The sequence below is a fragment of the Euleptes europaea genome, chromosome 11 (genome assembly GCF_029931775.1).
Source record: "Euleptes europaea isolate rEulEur1 chromosome 11, rEulEur1.hap1, whole genome shotgun sequence".
Classification (NCBI taxonomy): domain Eukaryota; kingdom Metazoa; phylum Chordata; class Lepidosauria; order Squamata; family Sphaerodactylidae; genus Euleptes; species Euleptes europaea.
The window spans coordinates 16,530,894-16,545,711 of record NC_079322.1 but is presented as its reverse complement, the minus strand read 5'-3'; the positions used below and the strand labels follow the sequence as shown (position 1 = coordinate 16,545,711).

At 45.3% G+C, this 14,818-nt stretch overlaps 1 protein-coding gene across 1 annotated transcript in view; it reads left to right on the top strand.

Annotated features, from left to right (window-relative positions):
* The window catches only part of LOC130484131 (contactin-associated protein-like 2), a 490,648-nt gene that overhangs the window by 62,451 nt on the left and 413,379 nt on the right, over positions 1 to 14,818 (top strand). The gene's annotated exons all lie outside the window — the stretch shown is intronic.

Below are 14,818 nucleotides of genomic sequence, written 5' to 3'. Positions count from 1 at the left end.
GCTACAGGCAACTGATCAGGGAATAACTGCAACGTAAAGCCCTGAATATGTTGAAATGGCCACCCAAAGTCACACGACAGAGAGAGCATCATCTCCAATTAGGGTTGCCCCTCAGGCACTCCCCATCCCTCACGAGCTAGTATCCCAGAAGTGACATTATGTGGCATTCTAGGAATATTCCTGATCTCTATGGTTGTTAACATAGAGATTAAGGGGAACCCTAGAGTGTTGAGCAATGTGGCAATTTCATTTCTGGGGTCCTAGCCAGGAGTGATGTCATGGCATTGTATGATGTCACTTTGTCAGTTTCCCGCTCCCAAATGCTTCTGCTGCTGTTGGGGCCAGAGCTGGCAAACCCAACCTCCAACTCAGCACTTTTCAGTCAATTCACATCGAGCTGCCATGCTTGAAGAGCTGATTTACATATACATGCCCAACTCTTGCTGGTGGCATCACACATAGATAGAGTTGCCAGCTCTGGGTTGGAAAATACCTGAAGATTTTGGAGGTGGAGGCTGAGGAGGGGGGGGTTGGGATAGGGGAGGGACTTCAATGCCATAGAGTCCAATTGCCAAAGCGGCCATTTTCTCCAGGGGAACTGATCTCTATTGGCTGGAGATCGGTTGTAATAGCAAGAGATCTCCTGAGGTTGGCAACCCTAGTTGTAATAGCAGGACTCGGAGCTCTCCAGTCACCACCTAGAGGTTGGCAACCCTACACATAGAGCTATCATATCTCTTGACCTGACTTCAAAGGCAGTGGTTTTCAATGGAGCCAGTTTTCACATGTAAGCTGCACCCACATGGGGAATTTCCTCTGTCTTGACTTCAAACTGCACCTTTGGGGATCGGACAAAGGGAATATCTGCACAAAGTCACCCTACAATTCTGCAGTTCCCAAGTTTTCCCTTCCTCGGTACATTCTTTCCCGGAACCGGAAACCATCCTTGAAATGATGTTCCTCAGTTGTCAGCATATATCACCGTGATATTATTTATCTACTGCTGTGTCAGTGAAAATCTAATTTTAAGAAATGTACGTAGACGTAAATCTTGGAGATGAAGCTAGGCATAAATAACAGGCGGGAGGACCAAGGAAGAAATAATGAATGACAAATTAATAAATCTGACATTGTTATCCAGTGGACATACTGAGGTGAATGCAATTGACTCTGACAAATTAAATTTTGAATGTCCTGCTATAATTAAACTGTGCTAAGTCAGAACTGCAAGCATTCCTGAGTTCCTACATTCACTAACACATGAGTGGTATATTTTAATTTCATATATTGTATTTCAGCATTTCATTTCTTAAGGAACATGGGGTACAATCCTTATAAAGTTAGACAAGAAGAGAAGAGGAGTTGGTTTTTTAATATGCCGACTTTCTCTAGCTCTTAAAGAAGAATCAAAGTGGCTTACAATTTGCTTCCCTTCCTCTCCTTGCAGCAGACATCCTGTGAGGTAGGTGAGGCTGAGAGAGCTCTAACAGAGCTGTGACTAGCCCAAGGTCACCCAGCTGGCTTCAGGTGTAGGAGTAGGGAAACCAACTCGGTTCACCAGATTAGCATCTGCCACTAGGGTTGCCAGGTCCCTCTTTGCCACTGGCGGGAGGTTTTGGGGGTGGAGACTGAGGAGGACGGGGTTTGGAGAGGGATTTCAATGGCATAGAGTCCCATTGCCATAGCGACCATTTCCTCCAGGTGAACTGATCTCTATCGGCTGGAGATCAATTGTAATAGCAGGAGATCTCCAGCTAGTACCTGGAGGTTGGCAACCCTCTCTGCTGCTCATGTGGAGGAGTGGGGAATCAAACCCGGTTCTCCAGATCAGAGTCCACCGCTCCAAACCCCCGCTCTTAACCCCTACACCACACTGACTCTCAGCTTTAATCAGCTTTGGGTTGCATTAGCTTCAATGGGAGTGCACACGCATGACGGAGATTTCCTTCAAGGCAATATGATGTAGCTATTTCCTTCCCAGAATGTCAGCAACATTGAAACCTGTGAATAGTAACCATTTAGGAATAATTACAATGGTCTGGATGTAAATTCCCATAGGAAAGGTTGTATTTATTTGTCTATTTTAAACATTTATTAGCCACCTGTCCACTTTATGGAACTCAAGGAAGTTTACAATGTAAATCAAATAACAACCAAAAAGACTGCCCATAAAGCCATCTTCAACCGTCTCCTAAGGATCGAAAGCAAGGGGGCCAGGCACATCTCCCTGGGGAGGCTGTTCCAAGATCATGAGGCTGCCACCAAAAAGGCCCTCTCTCATGTACCCACTGAACAAGCTTGTTTGGTTGATGGAACAGTCAGGAAGTCCTCTCCCTGTGATCTTAATTCCTGCATGGGAACATATGGGAGAAGACAGTCCTTCAGATAAACCAGGACCAAGCCATGTAGGGCTTTAAATGTCAAAAACAAATCCTTCAATTGAGCTTGGGAGTGGATCAGTAAACAGTGTAATTGCTGTAACAACGGTATCACATGCTTCTGATCGCTGGCCCAACCAGCTGTCTAGCTGCAGCACTCTGCACTAGCTGCAGTTTCTCAACACTCTTCAAGGGTAGCCCCAAGTACAGCTCATTGCAGTAGCTCAGTCTACAGTTAACTAAGAGCCCATTCCTGAAGGGGGGCGAAGCACCATAGGAGCCAGCATGACCCCGTGCTGGCGTAGGTGCCCTACACCATCGCAGGGGCAAACACACCGGCATTTGGGTTCCATTGGCCCTCGCCACCAGTGCAGCCATGCCAGCGCAGGCTTTCCTGGAAGGGAAAGCCTGCGCTGGCATTAGGGGGGTGTTGCTGGAGTGTTCCTGGGGGTGGAGCTGCCTTTAGGCAACTTTCACAGCCCTCTTGCCCTGGTGGGGCTGCACTGGTGGGGCTGCACTTTGAGCACTGGTGGGGCTGCACCCCCTTTTTGGGGGTGCAGCTTTGCGGATCTCTATGGAACATTTTCCCCTCTTTTTAAATTGTAGGGTTTCCTGAAAGCCTTTTTTTTTTTTTTTTTTTTTTGCATCCGCAGCAGCCAGGATGCCTAGGAGGAGACAGAGTGGCTGCACTGCTCCCGGCTGCTGGAGATCCACCCCCCCATTCAGTAATGGGCTGCCCGTCATGGATCATTCTGTCTAGATTTGACTGAACCAGGAATGGGTCCAGCTGATGCACCATTGGAGGAATAACTATTTAAGTTGCTTTCTAGGATGGCTTGTAGGGTTGCCAACCTCCAGGTACTAGCTGGAGATCTCCTGCTAATACAACTGATCTCCAGCTGATAGAGATCAGTTCCCCTGGAGAAAATGGCTGCCTTGGCCATTGGACTCTATGGCATTGAAGTCACTTCCTCCCCAAACCCCGCCCTCCTCAGGCTCCGCCCCCCAAAACCTCCCACCGGTGGCGATAGGGTTTCCAGGTCTTTCTTCGCAATTGGCGGGAGGTTTTGGGGGGCGGAGCCTGAGGAGGGCAGGGTTTGGGGAGGGGAGGGACTTCAATATCATATAACCCAATGGCCAAAGCAGTTCTCCAGGTGAACTGATCTCTATTGGCTGGAGATCAGTTGTAATAGCAGGAGATCTCCAGCTAGTACCTGGGGGTTGGCAACCCTAGGTGGCGAAGAAGGACCTGGCAACCCTCATGGCATGGCAGGATATTTGCAGATCATCCCAGAGAGGAAGCGAAGCCAACATGTTGCCAGAAAGGTCTGTCACTCTGCCAAGCCCAGTTCCTGACCTGTAACGTGAGATGAGCGAAGGCACTTGACCTTCTCACAACTTCTGTTAAATTTGCTGGCAAACCCATATTCAGAAGCTGGGGCTTCACCAAAAGCCACTGGCTGTCTCTGAGCCAAGACCTTCAGAGTGGGATTTTACCCAAAACATAGCACTAAATTTAGAAACAGCATGCTAGTGCTCAAAGATGCCACTGATTAATGATGAGAGAGATGGAAACTTAATTACTTTCTTGGGTGTCCCCATTGAGGGAGGGGGGGAGTCCATTCGAGCCACTGCATTCACCTTCTACAGAATTAAAACATGGCTTTGCCTTTTTCTTTCCCTTGTTGGGAGGAAAGTGACAGGTGGCCCAGCTTCAAAAGAGAACGACTTACAGGAATTCATAAATAATGGAAATCAGTAATGGCAGACTGCATCCCTAATGACTACCTTTATTTATAGCCAGGTTCTCTGCCAACATGTCTGAGCACCTCACAGTGACGGGCTAGATTTGCTAATTAGGCTGATGGAGCAGCCTAAAAAATTGAGACCCGGAAAAGTTGCCAGGTAGGGTTGCCAGGTCCCTCTTCACCACCAACGGGAGGTTTTTGGAGTGGAGCCTGAGGAGGGTGGGGTTTAGGGAAGGGAGGGGCTTCAATGCCATAGAGTCCAATTGCCAAAGTTGCCATTTTCTCAAGTGAACTGATCTCTGTCGGCTGGAGATCAGTTGTAATAATAGAAGATCTCCAGCTAGTACCTGGAGGGTGGCAACCTTATTGGCAGGACTGCCCCATGTTTGGCCTATGTGTTTGGGGAGCCATCAAGGCAACAGCAGACTACCAGTCACCTATCAGGATATATCTGGTGTTTGACAACCTCCCAATTCTTTTAGACCCTGACATATAGTAAAAAAACAACCACTTACCCCCCAAAAAACCAGAAGATCTCGAAAGCCTCTGGTGCTTTGCCATAAGGTTGCCAGCTCCAGTATTGTGTGGACATGGGCTAAGTGCTTTGGTCGGATGGTGTGCCTTTCAGGCACATATCTGCAGAATTATGCAGCCTTTTCTCTAATCCTTGGCTCACCCTGTCTCTCTCTCTCTCACACACACACATACACACACACTACTATAAGCAAGAATGCAGCCATAGTTTTTGTAACAGCTTCTGAAAACCAGACAGATTTCTCAGTCTTAAAGTCAGCGGAAATTTCTTTCGAACTAGTTACCAGCCTAAGGCAATGCATAGACTGTATTCAAACAAGATTTTGATGTGTTCATTTATTAATGCATACCACTAATATTGAAGTCCACCTGAATACCTTGAATTACATCTGGGAACAAAGGGGTGGTTTTTAAGAAGGGGTGAAAAACAGTCATTCCCAGTTGCTCTATTTGATGGCCTCGTGACTGTACTCTGGACTAGTTGGTTTCCAGCAAGTTTCTTGTAAGCCTTATAGCTGAGTCTCTCTGGGAAATGAAATTCTATAGGTGATCCCACCATAAAGTCCAGTTCACTGTTGTGGTCTACCTCATTTCAGAAAGCAAACAAAAAACAAAATCAATCAAACAAACAAAAAAATCCAGCAAGGCCTCATCTGATGATTTTAGTGACGGCTGCCAAACTCCATGTGGTGGCTGGAGCTCTCATGGGATTATAACTAATCCCCAAGTGACAGAGATCAGTTCACCTGGAGAAAATGACTGCTTTGGAAGGTGGACTCTATGGCATTATACCCTGCTGAAGGCCCTCCCCTCCCCAACCTCCCACCCCAACTCCAGGAATTTCCCAACCCAGAGCTGGCAACCGTGTATTAGTGAATGGGCAAGATACCACAGCATACAGGAGAAAGGAATCTCAAAAGTATGGTAGGCCATTTAGGACATCACTGGTCAAACCTAGCTCTTGAAACTGCCCAATCTAACCCACAGAATCTGGACACTGGCTTTGAAAGCGTCAATGAAGCCATTTGTAGCTTGAATTTTTAAACAAGCAAGCATGCGGGATTAGTGGAGAGAAAAGAATTCTGGAGAGGACATTGAAAGCTTTTTTCATCCTGTATATTTGTGTACGGAAGGAAAGGGTTGCAGGAGGTACTGGGGAAAAAGGGAGAGGAGATTAACGGTGAAAGCTCTCGCATAATCAGCCAGATGGCTTTTTGCCTGTTGGACTATTGCTAAAAAAAAAAAAGCTCATATTTATGGCTGCGAGAAGATCTTGCTGTGGTGAGCCACCACGAAGAAAGCAGGCTTGATTATCTCATGAATGATGTTGATGCAGAACAAAAGACCCCCTCAAGTCCTTATTTCCCAAAAAGACTTCTAATAGCGTTAGGCTTTTATGGTGGTGCGCCTCATAGTTTGAAAAACAGAGCTGGTTTTAACGTAATGCTGCCAACGAAAGAGCTGCTCTTTTGAATGTCGGTTTCCTGCACTGATGATGTTGTGACTGTAGCAGATTTCTTTGGCCTGCTGCCATTGCCTTGCGTAAAGAGATGATTTTATTAGACATCAGATTTCTTTTCTGGTCTGAGGCATGGAAGTTTGTTTCTTTCTGCCCTGGACAGGGGATGGAAAAAAAAAGTTGGTGTCTGATTAGGTGCTCTGCATGATTAGGGTGGCAATATCAAGAACACTTTCCTGGGAGTAAGCTCCAAGCAATAAAATGTGTTTTGTGTGTGTGTGTGTGTAAAGGGTCATCATCAAGTCACAGCTGACTTATGGCTCCCCTGTAGGGTTTTCAAGGCAAGAGACTTACAGAGGTGGTTTGTTATTGCCTTCCTCTGCACAGAGACCCTGGTATTCCTTGGTGGTCTCCCATCCAGTTACTAAATAGGGCCGACCCGGCTTAGCTTCTGAGATCTGACAAGATCAGGCTAAACCTGGGTCATCCAAGTTCAATAAAACAGGCTTGCCAATTCCGCTTGGGAAATACTTGGAGATTTGGAGTTCACTCTCCAAATCAGCCATTTTCTCCAGGTGAACTGACCTCTGTCATCTGCAGATCAGTTGTATTTTGGGAAGATCTCCACCCCCTGGGAGCTGGGAACCATGCAATAAAATGAGACCCACTTCTGAATAGGCCTGCATAGGATTGCTTCCTGTGTTTCAATGTCATAGGAGGACTATGCTGAGTTCTCTGTGGAACAGCCTTGATAAAATAGTTGGTAGCTGCAGCCGGTCCTAGATTTGTTAACCAGCCATTCTGTAACTGGTCAACTAGTGAAACCAGGTTTACTGGGGAGCTGGGCAATATGAAGCAGACTGGAAGGTGACTAGAGCAATATTGATGAAAGATTCAGGATGGATCAGTCAGAGCACGCCATAAAGCCCGTTTGCAGGCCTATGAGGTGGTGGTCATGGCAATGAAGAAGACTTTCTTCTAATCTGGAGAACCAGGTTTGATTCCCCACTCCACCACACAAGCAGCGGACTTAAATTTGGTGAACCAGGTTTGTTTCCCCACTCCTCCACATGAAGCCAGCTGGGTGACTTTGGGCTAGTCACTGGTCTCTGAGAATTCTCTCAGCCCCACCTACCTCACAAGGTGCCTGTTTTGGGAAGGGAAGGTGATTGTAAGCCGTTTTGAGGAAAAACGGCTCTCCTCCTCCTCCTCCTCCTCCTCCTCCTCCTCCTTCTTCTTCGCCACCAGTGCATCCACAGAATCTCACCCAACTCAGTTGTTTAAAGTGATATTATATAAGTCCCACCCTTGCTAGCGATGGATATTTGGCCCTCAGCAGTGATGTTTTTGCAAGGTTCTTTGCTGGCAACATCTCTCTTCTCCGTTTTGAATTGAAGGCCAAGTTGAGAGCAGATCCGGTACCTGAAGCGTCAAAAGTGCCTGCTTGTCCTTTTGTTATGGATTGTTTTAGATTGATCCTGCCTAAGTTTGCTGACAGGGTTCTTGGGAATGTGAGAGCCACCACCTGTGCTCATGACCCATGCCCATCCTGGCTTTTAAAATCTTTCTGGGAAAAGATATTGGAGCCATTCGTGAAAATTGTCAATTCCTCCCTGATTGAAGAAGGCTCTCCCTAGGCCTTTGCAGGAGGCAATGATTAGACCTCTACCCAAAAAACTTCATTGGCTAGTGGTGAAATGGACAAGTATAGGTCAGTCTCCAATTTACCTTTTCTAGAGAAGGTGACAGAGCGTGTGGTGGCGGAGCAGCTCCAGGGCTTCTTGGATGACCCATCTACCCAGGAACCATGAAAGTCTGGATTCAACCCTGGGTCTGGTACCAAGACAGCTTTGGTTGCACTGGTAGATGGCCTTTGTTTAAAGATGGACAGGGGAAAATCCTTCCCCTGCTGATACTGTTGGACCTCTCAGTGGCCTTTGACACTCTATTCTTATCCACCAGCTTGAATACAGAGCTGGAGTTGAATACATAGCCCTTTGCTAGTTTCACTCTTTTCTGTCTGACCAGACACAAAGAGTTTCAACAGGAGGATCAGAATCAATTGGGTGGAATTTGTCTTATGGAGTGCCACATGGTTCTGTACTTTCACTGACTGACAGACAGACATATAGATAAATAGATACATAGATAGATACATAGATAGACAGACAGAGCTTCTGAATAAGATTGTCCAGAGCTTTGGGGTTGGGTGTCGCCAATATGTAGCTCTATATTTCATTATCCAAGCCTCCAGATGCATCTATCTTGGTTCTGAACCAGTGTTTGGAGGCTGTGGTCAGGTAGCTAAGGCAGAACAAGCTGAAGCTGAATCAAGACAAGACAGAGGTTATGCTGGCTGGAAAAGGCTGATATTCGAAAGGGACTGAATCCACTTGTCCTAGATGGAGTGATGTAGGATTTTTCAAAGCAGGTTAAGAGCTTGGCGGGGGGGTGCTCATGGACCTTGCCTTGCTGTTTGAAAAGCAGGTTGGTCGTGGTGGCCAGCAGTACCTTCTATGAGCTGTGGGAGGGGCTGTGGCTCAGTTTGTAGAGCTTCTGATTGGCACGCAGAAGGTCCCAGGTTCAATCCCTGTCATCTCCAGTTAAAGGAGCTAGGCAAGTAGGTGATGCGAAAAACCTCTACCTGAGACCCTGGAAAGCTGCTGCCAGTCTGAGTAGACATACTGACTTTGATGGAGCAAGGGTCTGATTCAGTATAAGGCAGCTTCATGTGTTTATGATCTGCATCTGATTTGCCAACTCTCTCATTACCTAGACTCAGCTGATCTCTCCATGCTGCTCCATGCTTCATGGTTAGATTACTGCAACACACTGTCTGTGAGGCTGCCCTTAAAACCTGGAAAGTATGACTGGTCCACAATGCGGCAGCCCAACCATTGTCAGGGGCTAGCCACCAGGAATAAACATTGCCAATTTATGGCCACTTTGTTTCCGACTTCAATTCAAAGTGGTGGTTATGACCTTTAAAGCCCTTAATGCCTGGGACCTACTTATTTGAAGGATTGTCTCCTTCCATCGGTCCCTGTTTTCCAACTTCAGCCATCAGGAAGCCACCCATTGTTATCCCACCACTTAGGGTGGCCTGTCTGGTACTGACCAGAGCCCAGAATCCTTCCATATGTCCCCATACATCAACTGCCATCGTCAGGCAACCATGTGACTGCTGACACACTGCTCAAGGTGGTCCCTTTGGTATCGACCAGAGCCCAAGCATTTTCCATCATGTCTCCAGCTCTGTGGGCTCCCAGAAGAGGTGAGAGGGGGAGGCCTTCCTTGGAGATCTTCAGAAAGTGCTGCAAGGGCTGCCTGTTTGCCAGGCCTTTTGAGGGGGTTTGAATGGCCGGCATTTTTTGAGGGGGGAAGGGGAGAGATTTGGGGTTTGCTATTTTATTGTGGGTTTAACTGAAAATGCTTTTAACTATCATTGTAGGATGCCTGGAACCACAAGGAAAAGAGGGATAGAAAGGTTGCAGTTGGATTTGCCTCCTGTGGCAGCCATTTTGTGGTTGCAGCCACCACCCTGGGTCAGAATGCCAGATGTGCCCATTGGTTTGAAAAGGACAGGAACCCCTGCCAAAACCATAACTATAACCCTTCCCCTTTCCTTCCCCTGTAGCGTTGCCAGCTCCAAGTTAGGAAACACCTGGAGATTTGGGGGGTGGGCTGGAGTCTGAGGAGCTCTGGAGAGGGGAGGGACTTCAGTGCCATAGAGTCCAATTTTTTTAATATTAGCCTTATTGATTAGCTTCATTGTACCATAGGAAAAAATTGTTCCCATGAATTTCCTTTTGAAGATTCCTTGGACTTTTTGAAAAGCAGTGGTAAGCAGTCTTATTTTTGAAATTGCATTCATGTTGTTACAAATGTATTCTCAACACTCTTAAGTTGTCACTGTAGCCATTTTGATAAGCCTTATTATTAGCCTTATTATTATTATTATGATTATCATTATTCCTAGAGGCCATTTTTTGGTCTCTTTAAACATCATTGTGGTCGCCAAGCTGAGGAAGGATTGGATTCCGAAATGCGTACTTGTGATAGACCCACCTTGGACCTTTCTTCGTCTCTTCGTGATTTTTCATGGACTATAATTCTTGAGTATACATGAGCCCTTGCTAAGGCCATAGAAATAATTGTTGAATTTATGTTGTTCATGTTGTTTAAAGCAATCTGTATTATACATTTTTTGTTATTTTAGACCCTGTGAGGTTTCTGTGTGGCTTTCAACACAGTGTTTATGAATATATGTTGTGTTTTGGATTTTTAAAAAAATAGAATTATTATATTCTATAATATTGTTTTCTTTTCCAGTTGGTATATTTCATATTATTATCTTTAAAGCCACGTGCTGCCATTTATTACAGTTACAACAACCACCTGGAGGTTGGCAACCCTATTCCTGTCAGTAATTATTCTTTTATTATATGGCCCCTCCCTCTGTATGTTTTTCCCATCTGACTTTAAATTTATGATATTTAATTTTAATTTTGTAAATGATGGATTTTAAATTTGCATTGTAATGGTGGTGAGCCGCTCAGAGTCTGGCATGGTCAGGAATGAGCAGCATAGTAATCTGAGATAGATAGATAGATAGATAGATAGATAGATAGATAGATAGATAGATAGATAGATAGATAGATAGAATTGGGGTCTGCCAAGCTCCAAGCTGAGCCATCAGATTCTGCCCATGACCCACCTATGAGCCACTACAGTTTACTCTGGCTTTGCCCATCCCTTGCCCAATTTTGTCTTGATTCCCTTCCCAAGCTGTGTCTCCCTAGCTTTAATGAGGGACATTCTTGCTTGCTGATTTTAATTCTCGCTTGTACCTGCTGGTTGCTTTACTTAGCTCTCAAGTCATAAGCTTTCAGCATCCGCGTTTACAAGTGACAGGTTCTATTCTACCAGCCAAAAGTGCTTCCCCTGCTGAAACTGCACAAGATGTACCCCTGATGCTCTCGAGAGTGCTTCGTAATGTTGCACTCAATGGAAACAATATATAATTCATATCTAGCACTTCCTCTGGACATTCTGTGCTGTTCGTTCCTGGAAGAGGGCAGCTTCAGGAGTAGCTAAACTTCTTTCCTATTTATTTACTGTGCTTTCTCGTTGGGCAGAATGACTGATTGGTTTTTTTGAAAAATTAAATAGTTTTAAAATTGTCATGAGCTCCTTTAGCACTTCTGATGCAGTCAACCGGTAGCATACAAATCAACAAAATATTTCCACATCTGTATGCTGTAAAGAGCTTCCCTAGTTCATTTCTGGAGAATAAATAGCTTTTAAAGCACAGGAGCAAGTTGGGGCATTTTTAGTGGTCAGTTGGTAACCCTAAAAGACAATCCTCCTTACAGTTTTCTAACCTTCTTTTTAAAAGGCACCATCAAAAATTTCCATTCCCTTCTAGGGTTGCCAGTACCCCAGGTGGGGGGGGGGAAATCTCCTGCCTCTTATTTCCTGCTGCCACTAAGAATGGAAGAGGGAGCAAAAATTTTTAAAGGACCATCGGGCCAATGGTATGCTGTCACAGCCAGGGAAAACCCAGAAATGATGATAGCTCTCTAGGAATCATCAAAAACTCTGGTGATTCCTAGAGAGGCATGAGTTTTTCCTGAAACTGCTGTCACACCATTGCTGATGGTCACCCCCCCCCCATGTCACTGACCTCCCTGTTCTCCCACTGGTTGCCAGGCTTGGTAATAGTGTTGCCAATCTCCAGGTGGTGGCTGGAGATCTCCCGCTATTCCAACTGATCTCCAGGCGACAGAGATCAGTTCACCTGGAGAAAATGGCTGCTTTGGAAGGTGGACTTTATGGCATTATGCCCCGTTGAAGTCCCTCCTCTCCCCAAACTCCACCCTCCTCAGGCTGCACCCCCAAAATCTCCAGGTATTTCCCAACCCAGTGCTGGCAACCATATATTGCAACCCTGTAATCCCACCTCTCCAGCCAAATATTGAGGAGATCTGAAATGCAAACCACTGAGGAAAGTAAGGTATCATAAAGAGCGGGCCACACATATGGTACATAACCAACCGGTGTCTTTGCTATCCCAGAGAATGAATGTCAGAAGCAGAGAAGCTAAACTGGCTGCTAGCAAGAACCAAGTGAATAGGAACAAGAAAGTGAAACCACCCTTGCTCAGAGGCTGAATTTCAGCTCTCCTTAGTATGGCAAGGTGGGAGGATCAAAACACTACAGAAATTATGGTTTAAGGGTCTTTTAAAAAATGCAAAAGGTATGAGCTTTTTTCTGATTTTTTTTTAAATTTACCTTATAGGGTAAAATTAGATGTGAGGATAAAATGAAAGAGGAAAATGATGTAAGCTGCTTTGGGTCCCCACTGGGGAGAAAGGCAGGGCGTAAATGAAGTAAGTAAGTAAGTAAATAAAGGTGCAGAGTGCAGCAGGAAATGTTAAAGGCACAAGTCTGAGCTAAAAAATAACGGAGCTCCCTGAATATTCAGTAAGTACAATGTGCTTTCTCAGGGTAACTGACATTTCTCTTCAAGATAGGGGTACCATTCTCCCACCAGGGCCTAGCTCCCTTTTCCTGCTGCTTATCCTGCAGCCAGTGGAAGAAAAATTGTGTTAAAAAAAGCCATCAATGACAGCATGACATCACTTCCGGGGAAGTCACATCAGTCCTCTCTAGGAATAACCAGAAATTTATGGTATCTCTCCATGTTTTCCAGATTTTTCTTGGAAGTGACATCACACCATCGCTAACAGCTCCCCTCGTGCCTCCTATCATTAAATCCCCATGTCCCCACCCCTCCCCACCCCCAGTCTCCTGGCAATCCTATTCCAGGACTTCAAACTGTTGAAATATCCTATACTTTTTTTTGTTATTAATTATCACTTTTTGAAATAAAAAAGAATTTAATTAAAAAAAGAATTGAAATGAGCTACTGTAATTCAGAGCCTGATCCTACACAGATTTAAGTGTGCCCAACCCTCTCAGGCTAGCCTGATCTCATCAGATATCAGAAGCTAAGCAGGGTCAGCCCTGGTTAGTATTTGGATGGGAGACCACCAAGGAAGTCCAGGGTTGCTGTGCAGCAGAGGAAAGCACTAGCAACCCACCTCTGTTAGTCTCTTGCCATGAAAACCCCCAAAAGGGGTCACCATAAGTCGGCTGCAACTTGACGGCGCTTTACACACACACACACACACCCCTCTATAAGGAGCCCCATGGCACAGAGTGGTAAGCTGCAGTACTGCATTCCAAGCTCTGCTTACGACCTGAGTTCGATCCCAACGGAAGTGGGTTTCAGGTAGTCGGCTCAAGGTTGACTCAGCCTTCCATCCTTCCGAGGTCGGTCAAATGAGTACCCAGCTTGCTGGGGGTAAAGGGAAGATGACTGGGGAAGGCACTGGCAAACCACCCCGTAAACAAAGTCTGCCTAGTAAACTTCGGGATGTGACATCACCCCATGGGTCAGGAATGACCCGGTGCTTGCCTTTTTACCTTAACCCTCTATAACCCTTCTAACTTTCTCTGGATTTCTAATCCTAGACACCTCCCCTAGTCAATGTAATGGTGAAATTGACAAGTGTGGGCTAGTAGCTTCTAATGTTGTCAGTTTCACTTCTGAAAGAAGCTTAATCCTGTGATGAAGCAAAAAAAAAAAATCTTTTAAAAGGGCTGCCTGGTAACAATGGATATGTGCACACGTCCTTTAATGTGCTAAAAACAAAATTAAGAAGAATTTAAAAACCTGTTCTGAGCCTTCAGGGGCAGTGGGTGGGATGAGTGTTTCCATCACTGATGTCATGAGCATTATGAAAAAGATCATCAATACATTTTTCCCCTTCCTGCTCTTTTGGTTCATTTAACTTCATTGATCGGTTTCCTGTGTTAGTCACTGGCTTTGGATTGATTGATATATTTTAATTGACTTTTTTATGTTGCAGCCTGCTGCTTAACTATTTATGATTATTTATTGAGACGTGACTGGTTGTTTCTTTGCGTTAATGAAAGCCACCGTGGAAGATGTCTGGCTGAGAGGGCTTTGGTTTGGTTTAGTGTTTGTAGGACACGATTTAAAAAAAAAAAAATCCAATGTGCCTAAATGGCATTTGTCATCCTGGGAATTCTTTGCAGCCAATGCCTATTTATGCAGAAGTAATTCCAATGCATTCGATGAGGTTATGCCTGTTAAGCGAAGCTACAGCTGCAGTCATAATAGGGGGGTGGGATAAGGTTGAAATTTTTTAACTAGCCCCTCCAGCTGCCCCTTTAATGCCAGTTTGATCTTGCAATTATTCTCGGGTGATGCTATTTATCCCCGTGCCCATTTCTGCATGTTGAACATCTCTTCAAGGAACAGGACACTTTTTTCATGGCCAGTTGGCAATTACATTTTTTAAAAAATCAGTGAGGCTAAGGGGTACAGGTTCACTTGCCTATTTTCGGAGGTTGTTCACTGTGATAGGAAATGATAAAGAAAACACTAAAGAGGGTAGTTCCTTTTTATTGTTAGAAGAACCAGGTCGTTACTGACCCATAGGTTGAGATCACATCACAATATTTACTAGGCAAACTATGTTTATGGGGTAGTTTGCCATTGCCTTCCCCAATTGTCTACACTTTACCCCCAGCATGCTGGGTACTCATTTTACTGACCTTGGAAGGATGAACTACTGAGTCATCCTTGAGCCGGCTACCTTTCCTTT